The sequence below is a fragment of the Onychostruthus taczanowskii genome, unplaced genomic scaffold (genome assembly GCF_017590055.1).
Source record: "Onychostruthus taczanowskii isolate IOZ18803 unplaced genomic scaffold, ASM1759005v1 scaffold9, whole genome shotgun sequence".
NCBI classification, from domain to species: Eukaryota; Metazoa; Chordata; class Aves; order Passeriformes; family Passeridae; genus Onychostruthus; species Onychostruthus taczanowskii.
Window position 1 is genome coordinate 15,347,650 of NW_024506993.1, and position 21,551 is coordinate 15,369,200.

The 21,551-nt window shown below is 41.2% G+C and overlaps 1 protein-coding gene across 2 annotated transcripts in view; it reads right to left on the reverse strand.

Moving 5' to 3' along the window:
• The window catches only part of SFMBT1 (Scm like with four mbt domains 1), a 72,493-nt gene that overhangs the window by 49,134 nt on the left and 1,808 nt on the right, over positions 1-21,551 (reverse strand). The window lies entirely within an intron of this gene.

Consider the following 21,551-nt stretch of genomic DNA (forward strand, 5'->3'; position numbering starts at 1 on the left):
CGAGGAGATCTACACACCACAGTCCTCAAAAAAACCAATTCACAACCAGCACGAGGGAATTCAGCCTTGTTATATAAGCTAAATGCTGATATTTAACAAGCTCCACATATTCAGTCATTGGATAGATGCACAAACAAAAGCTGACCTGTTTTATTTAAATTATATTTTAGTTACCCTAAGGACAAAATTCCACAATGCACTTTCATTTTTTTAATCCAAGAACTTGCAGAACTGAGACACTTCTATGAGATCAGTGTCATTAAAGCTGGTTCTGATGAGAGAACCATTATGCCAGATTGTCTGAAATAAGCACAACCATGCAGAGATTCTCATTAGTTAAGCTGTACCACTATGCCATTTCACTATGCATTAAATAAGCTGTCCTCCAAAAACCAAAAAATAATAATTAAAAAAAAACCCACCTTCTCTCGGTCAGAAAAAGAGCCACATGAAACAAGCATAGAGTGACCAAAAAAAAAAAAAAAAATTAAAAATCAGGATTTCTATGTAGATGGTGGTTACCTCTGCTTCCCTGACACCAGCAGTACTGCCAAGGATAGAGGGGCTATGTCCATCAGCATTCACCAGTCCTTGATAAATTGCTCCTGACCATCTCCCACTCAGTGCTGAAGATGAGATGACCTTATCTGCGTTGATATTTGAAGTACACACAACAGCAAGCAGCATTCAGGCATGCTATATAAACTAACTTAACCAGCATAAGTAACATGGTTTGCACTTCATTGTATGGATATTTCCAACACAACAATCTGAAGAAGGAATTCCCCCTCTCTCCAATCCTTTGGGTGGCTAGGAGATGCAGACTTTCCCAGGGAAGCTCCAGCATTACCCTCCTTTATCAGTTAATGGAAGGCCAAGCCCATGGTGAACTTCACTGTTTTAGTCTGCCAAGGAAGTCCACAGGCAGACTAACAGTTAATGAAATAAGCATCTATTATTGCACTAACACTGAACTTGTATACTTTAGAGAAGACTGAAGCTATTTTACTCAATAGCAGCTGTGTTTACACTATAGCACAGTCTGGTACCTCTGAAAATCAAGTGAACTTATATCCCACAGTAACTGTGCTGGTTCCAAGGGGAAAAAAAAACCTGTTAAGACAGGGAAACATGCTTCAGCTTCTTGTGTCAAATGAAAACCTTTATTTTAACAGCTGCTTTTAAAGGTACAATTTCATTTATGATAGATCAGGAATACAAACTGAACCCCAAATATAGGGAAAAGAGTTGTTTCATTTACTTATACGTAAAAATTCATCTGTGCTCACCAGATCAAACTTCTAAGGTACACAAATACATTTTTATCAATATAAAAGCCAGCTTACAGTTTAGACTCTGAGCTGCATTCATCAGTCACTGTCAAGAACACAGCACGTGTACTCCAGCTTCCTTCACATGAAAAAATTGCCCATTGTCAAGAGAATTCAGCGTTACTTATTAATGATTTAGCTGAGTGCTATCTTCCTTTCTCCTCTTAGCACTCACTGAACAGTGGGAAATAACACTTTTATTTTATGGGAAATAACATTTTTATCTAGAACTACCAAAAGCCTCAGACATCTATCCTGCACCATGCAGTCAAGCTGGACCAGATCTGTGAAACTCATTGCTCAGAAGAGGAAATATCTCCTTGCTTTCACCTGAAAACCACTGTTTATGCTACAGTCATGATGCCAGATCCATCACAAGAGTCACAGAGCTAAGTCCCCAGGTAGGAAATGCCATCAGCCTTTGAGCATCATCCGTGAGCCTTCTGCTCTGGCTAAGCAGAAAAATCATTTGGCACAGCACTGGCACAGCCACAGCCACCAGTGCTCTGAACCTGCCACCTGCCTCCTGGCACAAACAGCACCAGCTGTTCAACTTTAGAAAATCAACCCCTCAGCAGGGTCATTTTGCTCCTTGCTCAGGATAATATAATGTCATTTTGTGGGTTTTACTTAATAGTTCTTCTCAGGCAATCACTCTTTAATTTCAATTGAGGCTTACTCAATTCGCCTTTGGTTTATGGTGCCAGATCTGTTTTGGACTGGTGAATAAAGATGCTTTCCCCTGAGCTTAGAGTAACACAGGTAGAAAAGATCTAAAGAGCAGCAAATTCTAAGTTCAGAGGTCTCTATTGCCCAGCACATCATGTTACCCTGCTGCCTCTAGAGTGCAGCAAGAGGACAGCTGCCTGCTCCTGCAGCTGAGTTCTGCAGAAGGGAATGTGACATTCCAACTTTCCAGAGTGCCCTGCATCCCTAGCAGTCTTCTCTAAAAGCAAGGCAATGAACCCCAGTCAGTTTGTCTACCTAGTCTTTTCTTTCTTCTAAGCCAGCAGAGAAGACAAAATAACAGAAATCAGAAAGATCTGAAAGTGCTACATCTAAATACAGAGGGATGCAGTCCTCCTGCACATATAGGGGAAAGCACAATGAGAAAAATGAGGAAATATGGAATTTATGGCTGGCTTTTTCCTCAGGCTGGCTGTTTCCAGCTACTTCCACTGCTGTAAGGCTGATTAGAAAAGCTTTCCCAAAAGGCCACTGCCTTCCTAGGAGGCAGCTGGGGATTAAAGACACTAAAGCCAAATGCTGCTCAGGAATTGAAGATAAAATTCAGAGCTGCTCTTAAGTTTCCTGCCCTCCCTGCTCCAGAGCCAGTTCATTATTGCTACCACAAACACAAATAAAACCAAGCAAGTGGTGGCAGTGCCACCTCTGCAGCACCATCAGTGCTGACCTGTGAGCAGCCTCCACTGAACCCATCCACGAGCCAGAGACCATGAGCAGCACTTGGGGGGGACAGCCAGCACTGCCACACAGCTGCTCAGGCAGCAAACAATCTTCTCATTCTCTGAGTCAAAATTACTATAAGTGTAATGGGTTCTGGTTTTAGTTGTCACTGAACACAGACAGGTGGATTAGCTCAGCAATGCTGTGTGGCACTGGGGGTGCTCTGGATTTGAGTGAACCCACACTGGCTCTCTCTGTACCTTCTCATTTAATGTACTGGCTTCTGCTCTCAGTACCTTCTCATTTAATGCAAAACACCAAGTTTATTTTTTCATAGCTCATGCATTTATAGTCAGTTCAGACAGGGATCACATCATTAACATCTATTACCAAGAATTTGTAACTACCCAAAAGGCATAAAAACGACAGTATCTTTATAAATATCCTGATCTTAAACAGATGTCTACCAAAAAAACCCCAAAACAATCCTGTTATAGTGATTCTTAGTCATCGCTGTAGCACAGCCTGTAATACTGTGCTATGAAGAAATTGTGGGCAGAGGACACTCAAAATTAGGTTCCACAATTTATGGTAGCACTGATGTTAAAACAATAATGGCAACAGGAATAAATAAAGTAGGAGTTAAGTTAAATACCATGAGGGCTTATTAATTTATCATGTAACCAAATTAATCTACTATCAGCATCTAAAGAAAAACTACCGAAATCAAGTGCTCTTGGGGAGTCGTTAAGAGGAAATGAGAAATTTGGTTTAGTCTTCACTGCCACTTAACTCTTTTAACAATATGGGATTCCAGGCTCTCACTCCACATCTCCTGTTTTAAACAGCAAAACCGAAAATAACCTCCTACTTTACCAGCATGTGCTTTTTGTTCTCTGATGCACCAAGCTAAAGACTTAATATGGGAGTGTTGTCTGCAGACAGGAAAGCAACATCTGGCATCTTTCCGAGGAGCCTGTCTGAAGTGACTCCTCACTGCAAACTGCACAGGAAATCTGCTGGCAGAGCTGGGTAACGCCCCAGGTACCAGCCAAGCCTTCACATCACATTTCTACTTACCAGAGATTCAGACTCCTACTCTAAACTCCTGAACTACTGTATCAGATGTCCCAAGAGGGGACAAGTGCCACCCCCTGGTTTGTATTGTACTTGTAATTCGCAACAGCTCCTCCTTGTAGCGCTACCAGAGCTGGAGAGCTCAGCTCAGGTGTGCAGGGCATTGTGCAGTAACACCTGAAGTGACCCTGCTGTACAAACACCACTGTGCCTAGCAGGGCCAGCCTCCGAGTAAAAAAAATACATCCTTGCAAAGAGACAGCACTTAGAGTGATACTGAAAAGGGACAGCTAATAAAGATCAAAGTAATTTTGAAAGCATCTACAGAGCAGAGCCCCAGAGCCAAAGCTAAACCAGACAGGTCACTTCTGCCACTGAGCGAATGAGACCATGCAGAAGGAGTCCCAGTGACATGACATCATGATGATGTGATGTCACACAGGAAATCAAAATTTAATCAAAACGTGGAGGAATTGTAGATCTTGGGTTGGTCAAAACAACCACATTTCAGCACAGCTTAAAACATGTGGAACATGTCAGCACTTCCTAGAAATCTACTATAGTTATTCACATCACACCTTCCTTATTCAAAATTTCTATCCAATTTTTCTACATAAGCTCCAGGGAGCACTTACTCCAACAGCAAGCTCAGACTGTCACCTCAGTTATTCAAAAGTATTAAGTTATAAACCTTAAAATGTTTACTAAATTATTAAAACATATTTATCAACAGCTTTGCCTTAGATATTAGATTAAACAAGACCTAATATCTAGCTTTTCACCTGCTCAGTGAAACACCTTTCAGCTTTATATACACAATAAAATGACAATATCAGAGAAACAGACGATGTAAATTTAGGAGAACCAGACATCATCAAAAGAACAGGAAAATTCATGGTCAAGGAGAAACTGAAATCAACTAGAGGGGAAACAAAATTTTGCACAGCACACCAGTTTCCCCACACTCTTAATCAGTCACGGGCAAGCAGCTGAAAAGGCCACCTGACACATTTATGTGCAGGGAGCTGCACAGCTCAGGGGATTTGGCAGACATTGAAGCTCACCTAGAAGTGCTGCCCAGTTTGAGCAGTGTCAGGATCTCCCCTGGGCACTCAGGGCAGGTTGGGAGCTCTCCCTGCTGCTCTGTGGGCTGAGCACAGATAACATGAGAGAGGAAAGCTGGCACCAAAGCAGCTCTGACTGGGAGCTCTCCCTGCTGCTCTGTGAGCTGGGCTGAGCACAGATAACATGAGAGAGGAAAGCTGGCACCAAAGCAGCTCTGAGAGAGGCAGAGGAAGCCCTGCATGCCAGGCAGCCCCAGGCTGGCAGCTTGGGCAGCTCAAGCTGGGAGGTCAAGAGCCACTGATGGTGTCTGTACAATAACACAAAGCAAGGCAGGTACCACAGGGCAGTGATAACAGCCCATGTGCTCCCTGCATCCTTCATCCTGGCCAGAAATGGGCTCAACTGACAGCAAAACCAGCCCATTTCTGCTCTAACTAGAAGAGACAAATGGGTTTGCTGCAGTTACACACACAGAGCAATGCCCGAAATGCTGCAGCAGCCAAAACCAGTAATTTTTTTAAACGTTTTTTCTTGTCAGGTCTCTCAAAGAAAAGATTGTTACGGAAGGTCTTTGAGCAACAAAGAACAGGCAGGTATCAAAAATGGATCATTACATTTTGTGTATTACATGCACATTAAACCAAGGCCAGCCCACTGCAGGCTGTTATTTCTGGGACCCACTGTTAACTCCAGTCCTTCCATGCACTGGTACCTCCCCTTCCCTGATCAAGACTCAAGCTCTTTCCTCCAGCCATGGTGTTCACTGTAACACTCTATCTTGTGCCCAAAATCACACTGATAGCATGAAGGAGCAAACATGAATTCTGTATTTTCCTCATGCCACTTTGTATAATTTTTAAGGGTTTCTTGTATTTGGGTAGATACAATCTTGTTTCTATTCTAACACAATATTCTATTTCAGTTCTTAAAACCTGATAGGAAGCCCATAAAAATAGAGAAGGCACATTAAACCTCTTATCTGCTGCAACTCTGAACTAATGTTACTGCAAACTTTGCGCTATTTTCATGAAAGAACAAATGGTTTCAGCCTTTTTATTTATATAAAGTCTGCAAAGGCTTTGTCATTCTGCAGGGGGGAGTGTGGTAAGAGAAGAAAGTGGTAAATTAGTAAAGGCTTGGTTTTCCAATGCTAATCTATCTAACATGATTACAGTGTCAATATTGATGAGAAGAGCTTTAGTCTAAGCTCAGGCTACTTTGCAAATAGTTAAATATATACTTTTCAAAAACAGTTAAAACTATCTTTTTAGGCTTACAGCAATTTATAAAACTGATTATTGTGATAAAATCAGGCTAATGACCACATTATACAATGAAAAATTATCAGCACACATTAGTTATCAGTATAGCTTCCTACAGAGGACTGCCAAAACTATCTTTTTAGGCTTACAACAATTTATAAAACTGATTATTGTGATAAAATCAGGCTAATGACCACATATAAAGTCTTATTAACCAATATAAGGGAATAACAATACAGAGAAGTTCAAAAGTTCAAGTTAAAAGAATCTTGCTACAAGTCCTTGGTTTACAGTTGATTAGTTATTGAAAGACACAGGACAAGTCATAAAGATCAACTCTGTATTAGCATATCTATTAGAGCAGAGTTACAGCTATGCCTTTGCAGTTTATATATATTTTTTCCTTTCATTTTCCAAATCACCCTTCCTCAAGATTTTCAGGGGCATGAACTAACACTAGGTTCACTTTCCATTAACTTCCACTTGCCTCTTTCACTTTCCAAATCACCCTTCCTCAAGTTTTTCAGGGGGATGAACTAACACTAGGTTCACTTTCCATTAACTTCCACTTGCCTCCCTGAAGCAAACTTTAGGCAACAGAGAAAGAAAAACATCCCACAAATCTGGGGACCCTCGTAACTTTTGTATTTGTAGTGTGGAAATTATTCAGCCTGTTGGCAGAGAAAGTATTTTATGGCCAAGTCAGCAAAGGCAGCCCTCGTCTGCAAGAGCATCTACAGCCTGCAAGCACACAGGAATGCCTCGTGCGTCTCCTTGTACACGGCCTGTGATGAATAAGAAAACAAAACAACACCACTGCTGAAAGCGAGTGCTGGCAGAAGTGTATCCCCAGCACTGCAGTGACAATAATAATCAGACTTCAGAATTAACAACCACCCATCAAAACTGGGAAGATACAAACTTGTGTCAAAGGTATGACAGTACGGGTGACTTATTACAAAAAAATAAACCAAAAATGCCATACTCATATAAAAGTGGCAGTGGTAAAAAAGGCAAATTCCTGCTGTAGGGGAGGAGAGCCGCCTGTGGGCATGTACAACTGCCCTGTATTTAATCTGCTCTGTAAATCACTCTCTGCACTTGTTTGGCACCTACAGCAGGTGAAAACTGCTGAGCCCTGTAACTCTGCGTGAAGAAGCATCAGAAACATCTAGAATATATTCACTCAACATGACAGTATGCTATAGCAACTCTAAAAACAAAGACTTTCAATATTCACAGCAGACTACATGAGACCTGCTTCAAGCAGAAAAGTTTGTTATATATTTTATTTTGTCCACAAAGACTTTCAATATTCACAGCAAAGACTACATGAGACCTGCTTCAAGCAGAAAAGTTTGTTATATATTTTATTTTTAGAAGTCTCTACCTTTCCCTTGATGTAGTTACCTACCCATACTCAAACTTTTCCCCAAGATATTTCACAAAATACTTTGAAAGTCACTGTTACAGTCTCCAAGTCCCAAATATCTACACTGCAGTTGCACCATTAATTCAATCCATCCCAAAAGTGGGTTTGGACACCATCAAGACCTTCCCTGCAATCCCAGCTCCATTCCACAGCAACACCAGCCCACTGCCAGCAGCTAATTACCAAACCCATCATAGATGAGGCTCCTCAAAGGACTACAGCCACTTAAAGGCGTTTAAAAGCTGCTGTGAAACTTTTAATGCAAGACACGTTTGGCAAAGGCCAATTTCAGAGTGAAGCCCAGAATTTCTCAGTCTGACACAGCTGCCAGGAAACACGTCCTGAGGGAAGGATCCGAGTCACACACAGTGTTTCAATCCATGAAAAGCACTGTGAACATGCTTAGGTTCCTCCATTTCTATCTCCCAGCAGATCAGGAGAAAACAAGCAAGACCGTCTCTTGCAGAAACAGGTTTTCCACCGACTTTTTCTGAAAGGATTGTGATTTTTTTATAGATTTAAAAAGCAAATGCACTGGTTGCAACCTGAATTCAGGAACCTGTTCTCTGAGCAGTGATTACACACTTGCTCTCTCCAGCTGAAAAGCATAGCTGCTTTTAGTTTCTGATTGCATATCTTCTAATTATTAGTTTTATCAAAGGAACTGAATTGATGGCACAAGCTATTTTTACAAAAGCAGACAAACAGGACATGAGGTATTCCAGGTAAAAGATGAATAGAGGCAAGAAGGTTTTTTGACTAAAAAACTTCATGACTTAAGTTTACTCAAGCAATTTTTCTTTAGGCTTGCACACCATATTTACACAGATAACAATACATGCACATCAACTGCCATAAGAAATTGATACTTTCTTTACAATAATTTAAAACATTTCCTGAACAGAGAATTTTTTTGCACAAAACAATTTATGAAATAATACCACTAATATTTTATCACACTATCAGCCTAGAATATTAAATAATCCAAGGAATTTGTAATACTAATCTCCAGAACACTGGGGAAGAGATGAGTTTTTGAATGGTGTTAAGAGCAGAAGAGAAGAGCATTCAAAAGACATTCTGAAACCTCCTGATTGTCAAGTTCATGTTCAACCCTCATCCCTATACTCATCTTCATTTTTCTTTTGCCAGTTCCCTCCCAGATTTCCTTCCTCACAGCTTCTTCCTCTCCATCAAATCAGGCATCATCCCAGCTTGTGAAATCAAACCAGCTGCAGTTCCTGAAGGAATGAGCTCCGAAGATGGACAGCCTGTCACCTTCAATCACCCAAGAACACCTACGGGCTCCTTTCTGACCCAGCTGCAGAGCAGCTCCGTGTGTGCCAGTACCTCACCCTGCTATAGACAGAATCTCAGTATTTCTACCACAAAAGCCAGTCTTGATAAAGAAATGCTGCAACTCCAGCCAGGGAATGCCTCCCTACCAAGAAGATAGGTGGTCTAACCCAACTCCTACCATTAGCATAAGACTAAGCTGCTAATTAGCAGAGCAGATGTGTATTTACTACAGCACCCATTAGCACAGAACTCCAGAGAGGTTTCTCCAGCTCCCAGACTAATGGGGACCTCGGGCTGTACATCCTATCCAAGGCCTTAGCAACTGCTGTGGATCACTTCAGTGGGAGCTGGAGTCCAAATGCTCTGAAAATTCAGGTCCAACTGCTGAGCTTTGGGAACCAAGTGCTGGATTGGATGTGAGAAGGGAGAATGTCCCTGCACTGCCTCTGGTTCCTCCTGCTGCCTGCAGCACTTGGGCTGACAGAACAACTGCTGCTAGCGTGAGAAAAAAGGAGAAGCAGCACTTCATTTCAGCCCTTTTTTTTTTTTTTTTTGTCAAAGAAAGATTAGCAAGCAGAGAAGGAAAGCTCTCCAGCAAACTGCCTCAAGTAGAACGCTCGTGTGAAATCACACCAACAGACGTCATCCTTTTTGCATCCTCTCAAAAGTGTTTCCCCCAGGAAACTAAATCAATAACCTTAAGCAATAGCAACTGCACACACAAAGCAGGCTGCTTTAAATATACCATGAAAAAGCACTGTTCATGTTGTTTTTAGGATTATATGTTTTAATTACACCCCTTCGCTCTCCTTCTTGCTTTGTAATTGAATTTTCTTTTATCTTTAGAAGGCTAACTTCATTCATAAGAGGCTGTGGATGGCAGAGTTCAATCCTTTCACTGTAAAGTCCCGAGGTCTCCCACTGCTTTCCAAGATTTTATTCACATTTTGTTTTAAAAAGGTTCCAGCTCAGACTAGCAAATGGGTTTTTAATGGAAATGCATGCATATCTAAAGGAGGTGCCTTATAAGGAAAATATACAAAAATTTCCCTTTTTATCTGAAGGCAACCCAGAAACATCAACGTCCCAAGTTCCATCACAAATCTCTTAGAAGAAGTCTGCTCAACCAGCAGATATTTACAGGACACACAATTCTTGTCAGGTTACAGATCTGGGTACCATAACATATTTTTCATTCTACCTGTGAGATCCAACAAATCTCACAAAGACCAGCTGGCTTGAATGCACTGCCATTGTGTCAGCAATACGTGCTCCTGGCTGCCTGACGCCCTGACACGACTTCTTGTGTGTGAAAAGAAAATCCCTCTCCAGCTATCATTAGTGACCGAGCAGAACCCAGCCACTATTTCAGTTCCACTGCCAGCACATCTCTTAACATTATGTCCAGGCAGAAATAACAAGAGGCTAAAAGCACAGAAATATGGCTCCTTCTCACAGCCTGAATTACTTCATACACTTTAGGTGTTAAAGCAGTACCCAAGCCTTTCAAGTGAAGTAAGTGAAGTTTCATAACAGGCTGAGAAAACATCTCAGAGTAACAAGGCTTTAAATGTGGCACTTTAGCCGCAGAAAACTGAGAAAAACATACACACCAGGCTGGCTATAATGCCAGTATAGGTCTTCCTGGATTGATTAATTCCAAGAGACTTCAGGCATCAACATAAATAATCATCATGAGTCCCCTCATACGATCTTTGAACATCTTCAACCAAACATGATCTTCCAACCCTGTGACGCGGAGCCAAACAGGCACCTATTTTCACTGCAGCTCCTGAGCTGTGCCTGCACTATCCACTGAAGCCATCCCTGCACTGTCTGTGCTGTTTTCACTCGTTAAAGCTCCCTTGGAGTCACCTACTGCTCCTCGCACATGCAAACTGTGATGGCAGAACGCAGCTTTCCCCTGGATCTTTCCCCCCAAACTGAAGTACTGTATTACGAGCTACCTAAACCACGGAATTCTCTCTCTCTAAGCAGTGCCACAGAAATATGGCCTTGCCTTTTTTTATTGCTCATTAGCTGATGTGCTCCCTTCTCATTACTTCCTTTGAAAAGTACTGAAAGCTTAAAAAGGAAGGGGAAAAAAAAAGAACAAGAAAAGAAAGACAACAGCTTTCAACTACACATTTTGAATCACAAGAACATTAACAGGCCTACAGGCCTAAGAACAGTTAAAGCACAGGGTTTTAGTAAAGAGCTCACAGTAAGGGATGATGCTCTTATTACCCCAACATCAGGAATGGTAAAATTACAAGAAAATCTGTTCTCATTTTAAGATTTTTTTTTTCTTCATGTCTGTTCATACAGAGAGAAAAACAAGACTTGAGCCTAAGGGCTCAGCGCAACTGAAAAAGATTTCTCTATTTTTAGGAGTACAATTTCAGAGCTTGATTCTGAGAACACTGGAACATTTACACTGTCATAAGAAGTGTTTTCAAATTGATACTTTTTTTCCCCCCACTGAATTATTTTTGCAGCCCATTCCCTTCAATATGTATTTTTTCAGCCATCACTGTGCTGTCACATGCACCCTTGTTTCATTAATACATACAAAAGAGAGATAATACCCTTCTATTCAGGTTCCACTTCAACTTTTGAATCATTAGTTGTGATCATTAAAACAGAATTTTAATTCTGTAGCAGGATGCAATAAAAGCAGAAAAAACCTGAGAAAAACCAAAGGATACCTCTGTCCTGAAAACACTACATTAAGAAGTTATTTTATGAAGTCTCCTGCATTTTCTTCCCCCATGTCAGTATTCTGCATCTAAGTGTAGCCCATGGAAGTTCTTTAGAGCTCAACCCACTAGAAATACCTGTGTATGTTATAATCACATGCTTCTGCTGTGACATTCAATTTTAAATATACTCTTGATTAAATGGAAAAGAAAACCGTTCGTCTGGTTGTGTTTAAAAAACACATCTCCACTGACAGCCCAAGTCTGTTTTGATTTGCTCCCTATAGAAATGGAGCTGCTAGAAAACATTAAGTGGCAAGTGCAGCACTGGATGTAAATTACACCATCTCCACTTAAGTGCTGCCCTCAGCAGCAACCGGAAATTGCAGAGCCCAGCACTGCCACAATCACTCCAGGAGCAACAGGGATGTAAAAAAAATGAATTATCAGATCTCTATGCAAAGCAAGAACATCAATTGAGTGAAGAACTGGCCTGGAAAAATACTCCCTAAAAGCTTTCCAAAGCTGAGGTCAACATCTCTGCAACATCTTAACTTTAATTCTCGGTAAGGTACTTTGTTAGCCTTTATGGTTATAAAAAGGGTCTTCTAAACACAAAAGATTAAAAGCTCGTTCCCTGGTATGAGGGCTGGGCACACCCAGAAGAAGTGAATGGCCACGAAATGAACAGAAAACTGCTGAGGTACAGACAAAGAGTGAATGGATTTTTCTAAAGGGCAACAGAAAAACACTCATTAACAGCAAAATGAAATCATTTTTTCTTAGATCAACAATCTCCGACGTACTTATTACCTTATAGCAAAGTAAATCATGTGGAATATAAAGCCTTTGGATTGTGGCATTTTCCCATCCAATAGGGATTAATCTAAGATGCATTTTCTCCTGTGTCCATCACACAGGTGTGGCCACAAGGCACCGTGGAGCCACCACAGGAGACTGACTTGATCTTGTTCTTCCAGACCAGGGATGTTCATTTTGTCCTTTTCCAAACTGAAGCACCCACTGATCTATTCACACCACAGCATGCAGGCCTGCTGTCTGGGAATACATATCTGAATTACCAGCATTTCAAAAGCTTCACAACCTGGGAACTTTAGAATAATATTTTTTAAATGTTGAAAACATCAGTGTTAAATTCCATACCGTATGCTGCACAGCAGATCTAGTCAAAGATCACTAAACGGTAACACTTCATTACATGAAGGTAATTTATCAACCAATTTGTCAAGAAATAAGTGTTTTAGAAAGCAGAGGATACAATCTGGGCATTAAGGCCAAACCCAAGTGATCACCTCAGGTTAGAGGGTGCTTTCATCCAATGAGACTTGAAATACTGTGGAGCTTCTTCTACTACATCTCATACTTAGAAGGCTGATTATAAAGACAAGAAATAACGATAGAAAGAAAAAGTAGTTGTTCACAATACAAGGAGGACTAATGACTGTACTCTGTTCTGCTTTTCAAGGGAAGCACACAAACATTAGAGTGCAAAGTTTTAAGACAATACAGAACCATTCAAGAGATAAAAAATAAATGCTGCTTGCTAAGAACTGCAGAAGGATAATAGCAGATGAAATTAAAGGCAAGATAATAAGACATAGAAAAAGAAATAATCTCACCTATACAATGTGATCTAAATTAGCTACTGCAACTCGGAATTTTGAAACTGTTACAACTAATTCTCTTGGAACATCAGTTTCATACTCATTAAGAGCCCCAAGGAACGGAGAAGAAAACAAGCACTGTACTACACTTCTAGAAATCCAGAGCCCCTTGAGACAGCCTGTAGTGCTGGTGTCAAAGAGCCATGGAAATACTAGAAGATGCACAAAAAAAAGGTAAGAAAGAGCACCGGGGGCTTGAAATACTTCTATACAGTAGGGATGGATGTATAATTGAGTTTTATAGCAAAGATAGGAAACACACACAACCAGAAAGAGCACCCCTGTCCAGCACTGTGCACACAAGCTCCAGATGGGCTCCAGCATCTTCTGCACAACACACGAGGTTTCCTTCTGAGCTGAACACTCCAACTATGGGAGAGCATGAGAGCCGTGCAAAATCAAAACTAGGATCAAAGAGAAGTATAAGGAAAGTTTATTCCCTATTTCTCCTACCACAAGAAGCAGGAAACACAGACTGAGCACCTTTTGACAGGGCACACAATAAGCTGCAGACCCACAACCAGGTGTGGATTCAGAAGGGACCAAAGGGGCAGAGAGCAGCTCCAATCCCCGGCTCCTGCGTGGCTGTGTCACCGCCAGCACAGAGCTTGCTGAGCTCTGCTTCAATCTCAAGAGGTTGCTGAGGTGAGACACACGACTGGGTGTCGGATCTGACACATTATGGCAATTTTTATGATCACCCCAGTTTCAGCTAGACTTGAAGCCACTCTTAATTTCTCAGCCACAAGCAAGAGGCACCGCAGTGGATTTTTGTTTCAATCTCTCTGCTAAGGTAGAGTCTCAGAAGGGTTAATTTTACACACTGAAGTGGATTTTGCCATGCTGTTTGTCAGATGCAGTCAGGTAAGGCAGATAATGAAGAGATCATACACCATTAGTCTTTGAAACCCAAAAAACACCGCTTCATTCAGAGACGTGTCCAGCCTGACCACTGTAACCACCGTGACCCAGCTTTCTGAACCCATACCTCTCCAGAAGCAACAATGCTGCTATTTTTCTTTAAAGATGCCTTTAGTAATTGACAGGAAGTTGTTATTTTTTCTGCAACATTATCTACATTTACATTTGCATGTAAGAAAGATCAAGACTAACAAAGTGTATTTTGATGTCATTACCTACAGCACAGCACAAGAGGAAAGCATTTATATAAATTGCCTTAAATAAAAGCATACTAAGTTATTATGTAATACTGCTATTTCTCAAAAAACTAAAAATAGTTCCTAGTAAGATGCAACTACTCTTTGGAAACAAAATATAAATGCAAAAGATTAAACCTGACTATTGAAATAAAAATTTAGATTTACTACGAAAAGATAATTTCAGCACTTCTTATTGGATAATAATAAGAATTACAATTTTTGTCAACTTGCTTTTAGATGGAAGTTGAACTTTATTTCTGACAATTAGAAATAAAAACTGCACTTTTATTTTAATTGGATAATGAGTATTCTTACCTTTAAAACATATACAGAAACAAAAAAAACAATATTCTGGTATTCATTAAAAACATACAGTTAAACCAAGGAACATTAATAATTTGTGGCTTTTACTGTCACCTTGCCCTTCCAGCTGTTACTCTGCTTTTTTTTTTTTTTAAAGACCAAAAAAAAAAAAAAAGGCAGAGTAACAGCTGAAATTGCAAGGTGACAGTAAAAGCCACAAATTATTAATGTTCCTTGGTTTAACTGTATGTTTTTAATGAATACCAGAATATTTTTTTTTTTTTTTATGAAGACCAGAAGAAGAAACAACCATCCTTGATTCTTCAGTATCCAATCACTATCTTTCTTACATAAGATGAACCAGTAAAAAATCAAAACCAGACAAAGCAGCTGTTGGACACACTCCCTCTACACTTGCAGTGAGGCTAGAATTATCTAGAACTGGCTTATTATCAAAACAAACTAGACTCATGTGCTTCAACCAAACCACTTCCCTAAATAAACTGGTTTTCATTAAGGGGAGTGACAAAATACATGTTTAAATTTGCTAAGGAATAAGATCAAAATGTAAGATTCGCCCACAAGAAAAAGGGGAATTCAAATTTAAGCTCCTTCTCCCTCCTCAAAATCTACTTAAAAAGTTTAACAAATAACTTATGATATAAAATAATCACATGCAAAAGAAGACTTTTGCTCATGGCCACTGGACTAAAAAGCCTCACAGACAAATTGATTGGATTTTGTTTTGCAAAAAGAGGAGAAAAACCTCCCTGGATGAGGGGAAGATTTCCCTATGCTCGTGCCCATGGTCACATTCATTTAAAAGGAGTTGATTAGCTCGGTTCAATTGGCCAATTAGTGCTATATCTGTAACACTTGTGACTGATCCTGTGCTTGCATTATTTCTTAGGGCCATTAGTTTAACCCTCATGGTAACACTTTAAAAAGCAATGAGCAGAGTTAATCCTGGAAGGAATCACTGCCTCCTTCAATGATTTCTTTTTTAGGCTGTGCACTCTGTGAGTTTTGCTGGCCACCTGCAAGGAAGCATCTCCGTGTTCTCCCCCTGCCTGTCTGCTTGGCATTCCCCACATGGACATTTCTTTAGGAACCTAATGACAGGCCCTGTAATTTACTTTAAAACACAATTTCAACAATTCAGTGCTTAACACATTAATGGGGGCATGTTTGGGACTTGACATTAGGAAAAAATAAACACTAATATTTATATATGTGTGAGGAAAGCCTATGTTTATAATACATAACCCTGTCAGGCTTCACTAGCATTCTTCCACACTGCTGTGAAGCACCACAGCTTTTTCAGCACCAGGTCCTCATTCAAAGTTATTGGGCACTAAAGCCAGCGTTGGCCTCCTTTCAGAAGTTGCTGTGACACCAAAGACACCCTCAAAAACCCACTGTGGTTTCAGACAAAGCTTTACAGTACAATGGAGTTTCACAGTCCTTAGATTTAAAATTTTCTAAGTTTTTTTTTACAATTTCAAGACAAATAAGTTTCTATTTTTAAGCTAGAGGGCATGGCTCCCTGTGCAGAGAGCAAAGTGCATGCTTGAGCTGCAAACGTGCACGTTACTACAGCTCCCAAGGAGGTGGGGAATCCTAAATGGATTTCATTCAGTCAGGCAACAAAAAGAAAAAATACACCATATAATAAAGAAATAAATTGTACATTTGTATGTATTTTCCCAGGTCAAGAGATCATGAAAAAGATAAGAAACGCCAGAGCATCACCTGCTCCAGCACAGAGGTGAGACAGCCACAGGACTCGCAGAGCCATTCATAATAAATGTGCACCCAGCATCAGAGGGGAAGTGCCTTCACTTCCTGACTTGATTGGTTTCTTCTGGAAACAATGACAAATCTGAAGGTGCTATTTATGGCTTTCTGTCACCCATTGCCAGAAGAAATAGTGACTACAGCCTCTAAATACAACAAGACAGAGTTCATCTTCTCCAATCCACTTGATATCTACTTCAGGATCACTACTGCAGTCCCTCACATCCTTGAAAAGGATTAAGTGACAAACAGCAAAACCTTGCAGGGTTCCCCACCATCACCATTATTTGCAACCAATGAGCCAATTCTGCAAGACAGAGCACCTCTTGAGATATGCTGAGAGCCCTCAACTTCAATCAGCCAAAATGGGAGAGGAGGTCACTCAGCCCTGCATCATTTACTCTTAGAGAAAAAAATAATCCAAGATGCATCTCTTCTCTCGCTGATCAGTACTCTCAGAGAATCTCAAAGCTGGTTTAATAGCTGCATCATTTTTAGATAACATCACATTCCACTAATCTCCTTCCCAACTCATCTGTTTGAAGAAAGAGATCATTTCTGTAGTGAACAGAAGTGTCCTCAAGTGTAACAGCAAATAAACCAGTGTAAATGAAGTGCCACAGCAATATAAACAATGACCTTGAACACCAGCAAACTCCTGCTCAGGATGACTCTAGGGACAATAATCACTTTTTAAATGTCCACATAATCTGAACAAATTGCTGAGATTACTTCTGTAGCTACAACTCACCTGCACTGTAGGTAAAAGCATCTGCAACCTGTCCATGTTCCATATCCCAACAGGTGGAAAAATCCAAAACAAAATATATGGCTCCCACCAACTTTAAGTGAAGGGAAAACTCTTACTTGTACATTATTTACCACAAGTAATCCACGCAGCAAAATGCTTGTGTCACTTAAGGCTGCTCTGCCTTATAAAAAAACCACACTTGAAAGAGCAGAAATCCCAGTACCAGAGCGAGGCATTACAGAAGAGATGGTCATGCTACTGCAAACCTCATTGAAGCCCTTCCTACTTCAGGTTTTAACATTACTGCTTATCTGGTTATCCCAGCAAACAAGGCTCCTTAGATCAACATGGAACACCTGCATGTGTTCAGTTTTTTTGCCTCTCCTCTCAGGACGCTTCCCCAAACCAAGTCAACAAAGCATGACTGAGGGTCTGGGGTTTCTGTGACACCAAGATCCAGCAAGTGGTGTACTAGGATACTTATTTTCACGGGGAAAATAAATCTGAACATCACTGTCTCCACTGAAAGATGAATGAAGACATCCCAGACAACCCACAAGACATAAAGAAAGGGAAGAAGAGGAGGGGCAGACAGATGAAGAAAGAGACCTTGGGACCTGGGCTTCCTCGGCCGTGTGGCTCCCAGGCCTCCTTTATTTGCACACTTGCCAGCTGAACTCTCCTCAGTGGTGTCTGTGGGTGACAATCCAACAATCCCAAGCCAAACAAAGCAGAAAAGTACCCTGAAGACTTATGGCTTTCTATCTTCAAAGGCTGTTAAAGCATTCCCCTACCACTCAGGAACCACCATGCAGCTTTGTGTTAGTTAAAATTCACTCATTTCCCAGAGACGTGGAGAGTCACCTGGAGAGTCCCAACTGATAGGCACAATCTCTTGTTCCAGGCTAAGTTCACACCCTCCTTTCTCACAGGAGACTATTTAAACTATTCAAACATGAAATTCCCCTAAGAAATGCCCTATTAAGAATGCAGAGAAAAATTCATGTTGTAATGCTTTAATTCTACAGACCAACCTTTACTAGGAACACTTTAAAAACCACAATCTCACCCATAAATAGGGGCAAAACAATGAAGATAATTGTTACTACGATTACTATTATTATTATTACGACTACTATTATTGCTATTACTACTATTATTATCATATTACCACCACCGATCCACAAAGATTGTCAGCAAAGTCTGGGAAAAAGGAGGAAAAATCAACACAGATACAAAGTGAACAGAAAATGTGTGTCTCATATGCACGGAATCTAACTTTAAAAAATGTATTTATATTCTGTACCCTGGGAACCAAAACTATTTTAAAATCAAAAGAGCACTAATTAGCATCTCAATGCTTCTTTCACAGGTTTTATCAATGTAAAGAAAGTGGAAAAAATTATGGATTAAAGTCAGAAAAATATATAATTACAATATCCTATCATTGCACTGATGCAATGGCTTTAAAAATCATAAGATATAAATTTAAGACAAAAATTTACTCTAATTTTTGACTTTTTCTGAAATTCAAGAATGCAAACTGCTAAATGTCACATTCAGGACATTTTCAGGATCTCACACACTGACAGAGTGTTTGCCTTCAGCACCACTTCAACAAGCATTTGAATCAAAACAACAACAACAAAAAATTAACTCCTTTCCCTTTATTCTATCCCCTGACTTTTCAAGTAAGAAAGTAATCCTGAGAGGGAGAACCCCCACGACCTGAAAAGCTTTAAATAACACCCACTTCAAGTTTAAACACCTAAAACTTGACAGCCAATTCGCAAAAGCAGAAGGAAAGGAGCACAAAGTCCAGTCCACTACCAGCAGCAACACTGATGCTCCAAGAGACCAAAACAAAGATGACACATGAAATCTGCTAATCATCAAGCAAGATTAGTCAGATGAACGACACAAAAGAAAGCTGTTATAGGTCCAGAAAACATTTGTAACTTGCACAGGCTACACTATTTCAAGTCAATGACCAATCTATAAAACACAGAATTGCACACTTAAAAAGTCAAGAAACCAAATCCCAAGACAATTCTGTAGCATTAAGGCTGCCATGTCATTATAGGAACAATGGATGTAATGCAAGCCCTGTGGTTTTAGACACTGGAAGCTCTCTCCCCAAAATGCCCCTTGCTAAGCACCTCCAGGTTTAATTTTCCCGTGCCCTTAAAGGACACTGTAGTGGATTTAACATGAATCATTTCACTGTCAGCGTGTTCCTGTAATTAAGTTGCCACGTGCCTCAAGTGCATCACTTGTAGGACAATTACTTAAGTCAAGCCAGCACCAAATGACTGTATTGATGTCTGCATCACTGCATGATGATCATGCCACGGCCAAACTTCACAACTGGAAGCACAGCAATGATGTTAAGGTGAATTCCAAATACGGTGGATTCAAAAGGCAACCACAACGGAAAGGCTGTGGTCTACAGTTGTCACTGGTCTGCCATGAAATGACAAAAAATCCCCTGGAAAGTGTTACCAAAACATACCACGGCACATGTTTTTGCAGTATTCATTAACATCTTCCCCATGAGGCAGTGAAAGAGTTCCCAGAATATAAAGATCACACCATGCAAACTCTATCAGTCATTAACATGTCAGCTTACACTTAATCCACCTCTTCCACACAGCAGCAATTGCTTAGGAGATTTGCCAGGTTTAAGAATCAGATAAGATAACTCAATAGCAGCAAATTAATAGTACAGGGGGAAAAACCAGCAAAGAAAAACCCATAAAGATCAATAACTACAGAGATCTGCCACTGCCTCCCTGCTCTCTGCCTTGCACTGCTGTCTCCCGTGAGGAGGAGCGTGTCAGCTCTAACGGGACAGGATCCTGAGGTGTCCCAGGGTAAGTGCCACACCAAACAACGGCAAAGCCATTCTCCCAACCTCCCGTGCCATCTCCTAACTCTAAGTCATTGAAAAAGGCAGCAAGAGCAGTTTTATTTGGTTGTCCGTCTTGTCCATAAGCATCTTCCTAACATAGGTTCTGGGAAGAACCAGATTTCACTCTCATCCCTCAATCACGGCAACAATTCACAAACCAAACAAAAGAGGAAGTGGCTGAATCGAAGGCAGGAAGGCCACTAAGTGCTCTCCCTAGAGATGATCTTTGAGATAGACAGATACTTTTTAACTTTTTTTTTTTCAATTGTAAAATCCATGTCGGTACCACCTACTACACAAGAAGGCTTTCAGTTAATTGATCTATTTTTGTCTTCACATTGATTTACTTAGTCCTAACAGTTGGCTATTTTGAAACAGTCATCTCAGACTGCAGCCAGACCAGGAATCCATCCTGCTGGATGCAGCAGATGCTACAGGTTACAGCCCCACTCCTGAAGGAGCAAGACTTCTTGCCATTAACAACTTTTCCTCTTACAAATCAGACGTTTCTGACCAGTTCACACACATCGCAAACCTTATGTAGGTTGCAACAATGGTATTTCTGAAGTTACAAGGTGGACTATCATTTTCTCCAGTGTGAGTTTTGGTGGTGCACCTTATATTCTGCCTCACAGAACTGTTCGCTATGGTAACCTCCTGGGCTACTGACAGCAGCCAGCTCCCATGAAGGAAGGAAGGTACAGCAAAGAAGCAGCAAGTTAGGCCTTTTCTTCTGCTGCAAAACCTCTTCCACCAGAATTCTGCTGTCAGAGTGGGTGAAACTGACAGACATGAGGGTTACCATGTACAACCTTTTTATAATGGCAACAAGTTTCTCCAAAGTAGATGTAATTGTTTCTCCAAAGCACGCATGTGACTGAAACAGACATCACTGGCCTATTTCTCAATAAATAAAGGCCTTGCAGAACTGCAACAGCGAACGTGGTTACAAATTCACAATTAACTGCCCGCGCTATTTTTCTTCTCCTTTCATTATTTCCACCGTGTAGGGGGTGGGGGGGCTGGTAGCAAGTTTGCAAAAGCCACAGACGGAAAACTTGCTCAGTCCTTCCGACGCGGGCATTCCGCCCCGCCGCTTCCAGCCGGCGCTGCCCGGGCGGGAGCCCTCCCGCAGCCGCTGCCCCGGCGCCGCTCCCTCCCCGGCCCGAAGTTGGCGTCCCGGGGCATCCCCGGCGGCCGCCCGGCCAGTGTCACCGGCGCCCGATTTACGACTTCAGGTGCAGAGCGGCGGGCAGCGCAGACCGACTCCCCGAGAGACAAAGGCTGTGTGTCGCTCGCCGGAGCGCCGCCGGGCGCGGAGCCGCCGGTGGAGCGGAGCGGCGGCGGCGGGCGCGGCGCGCACACAATGCCC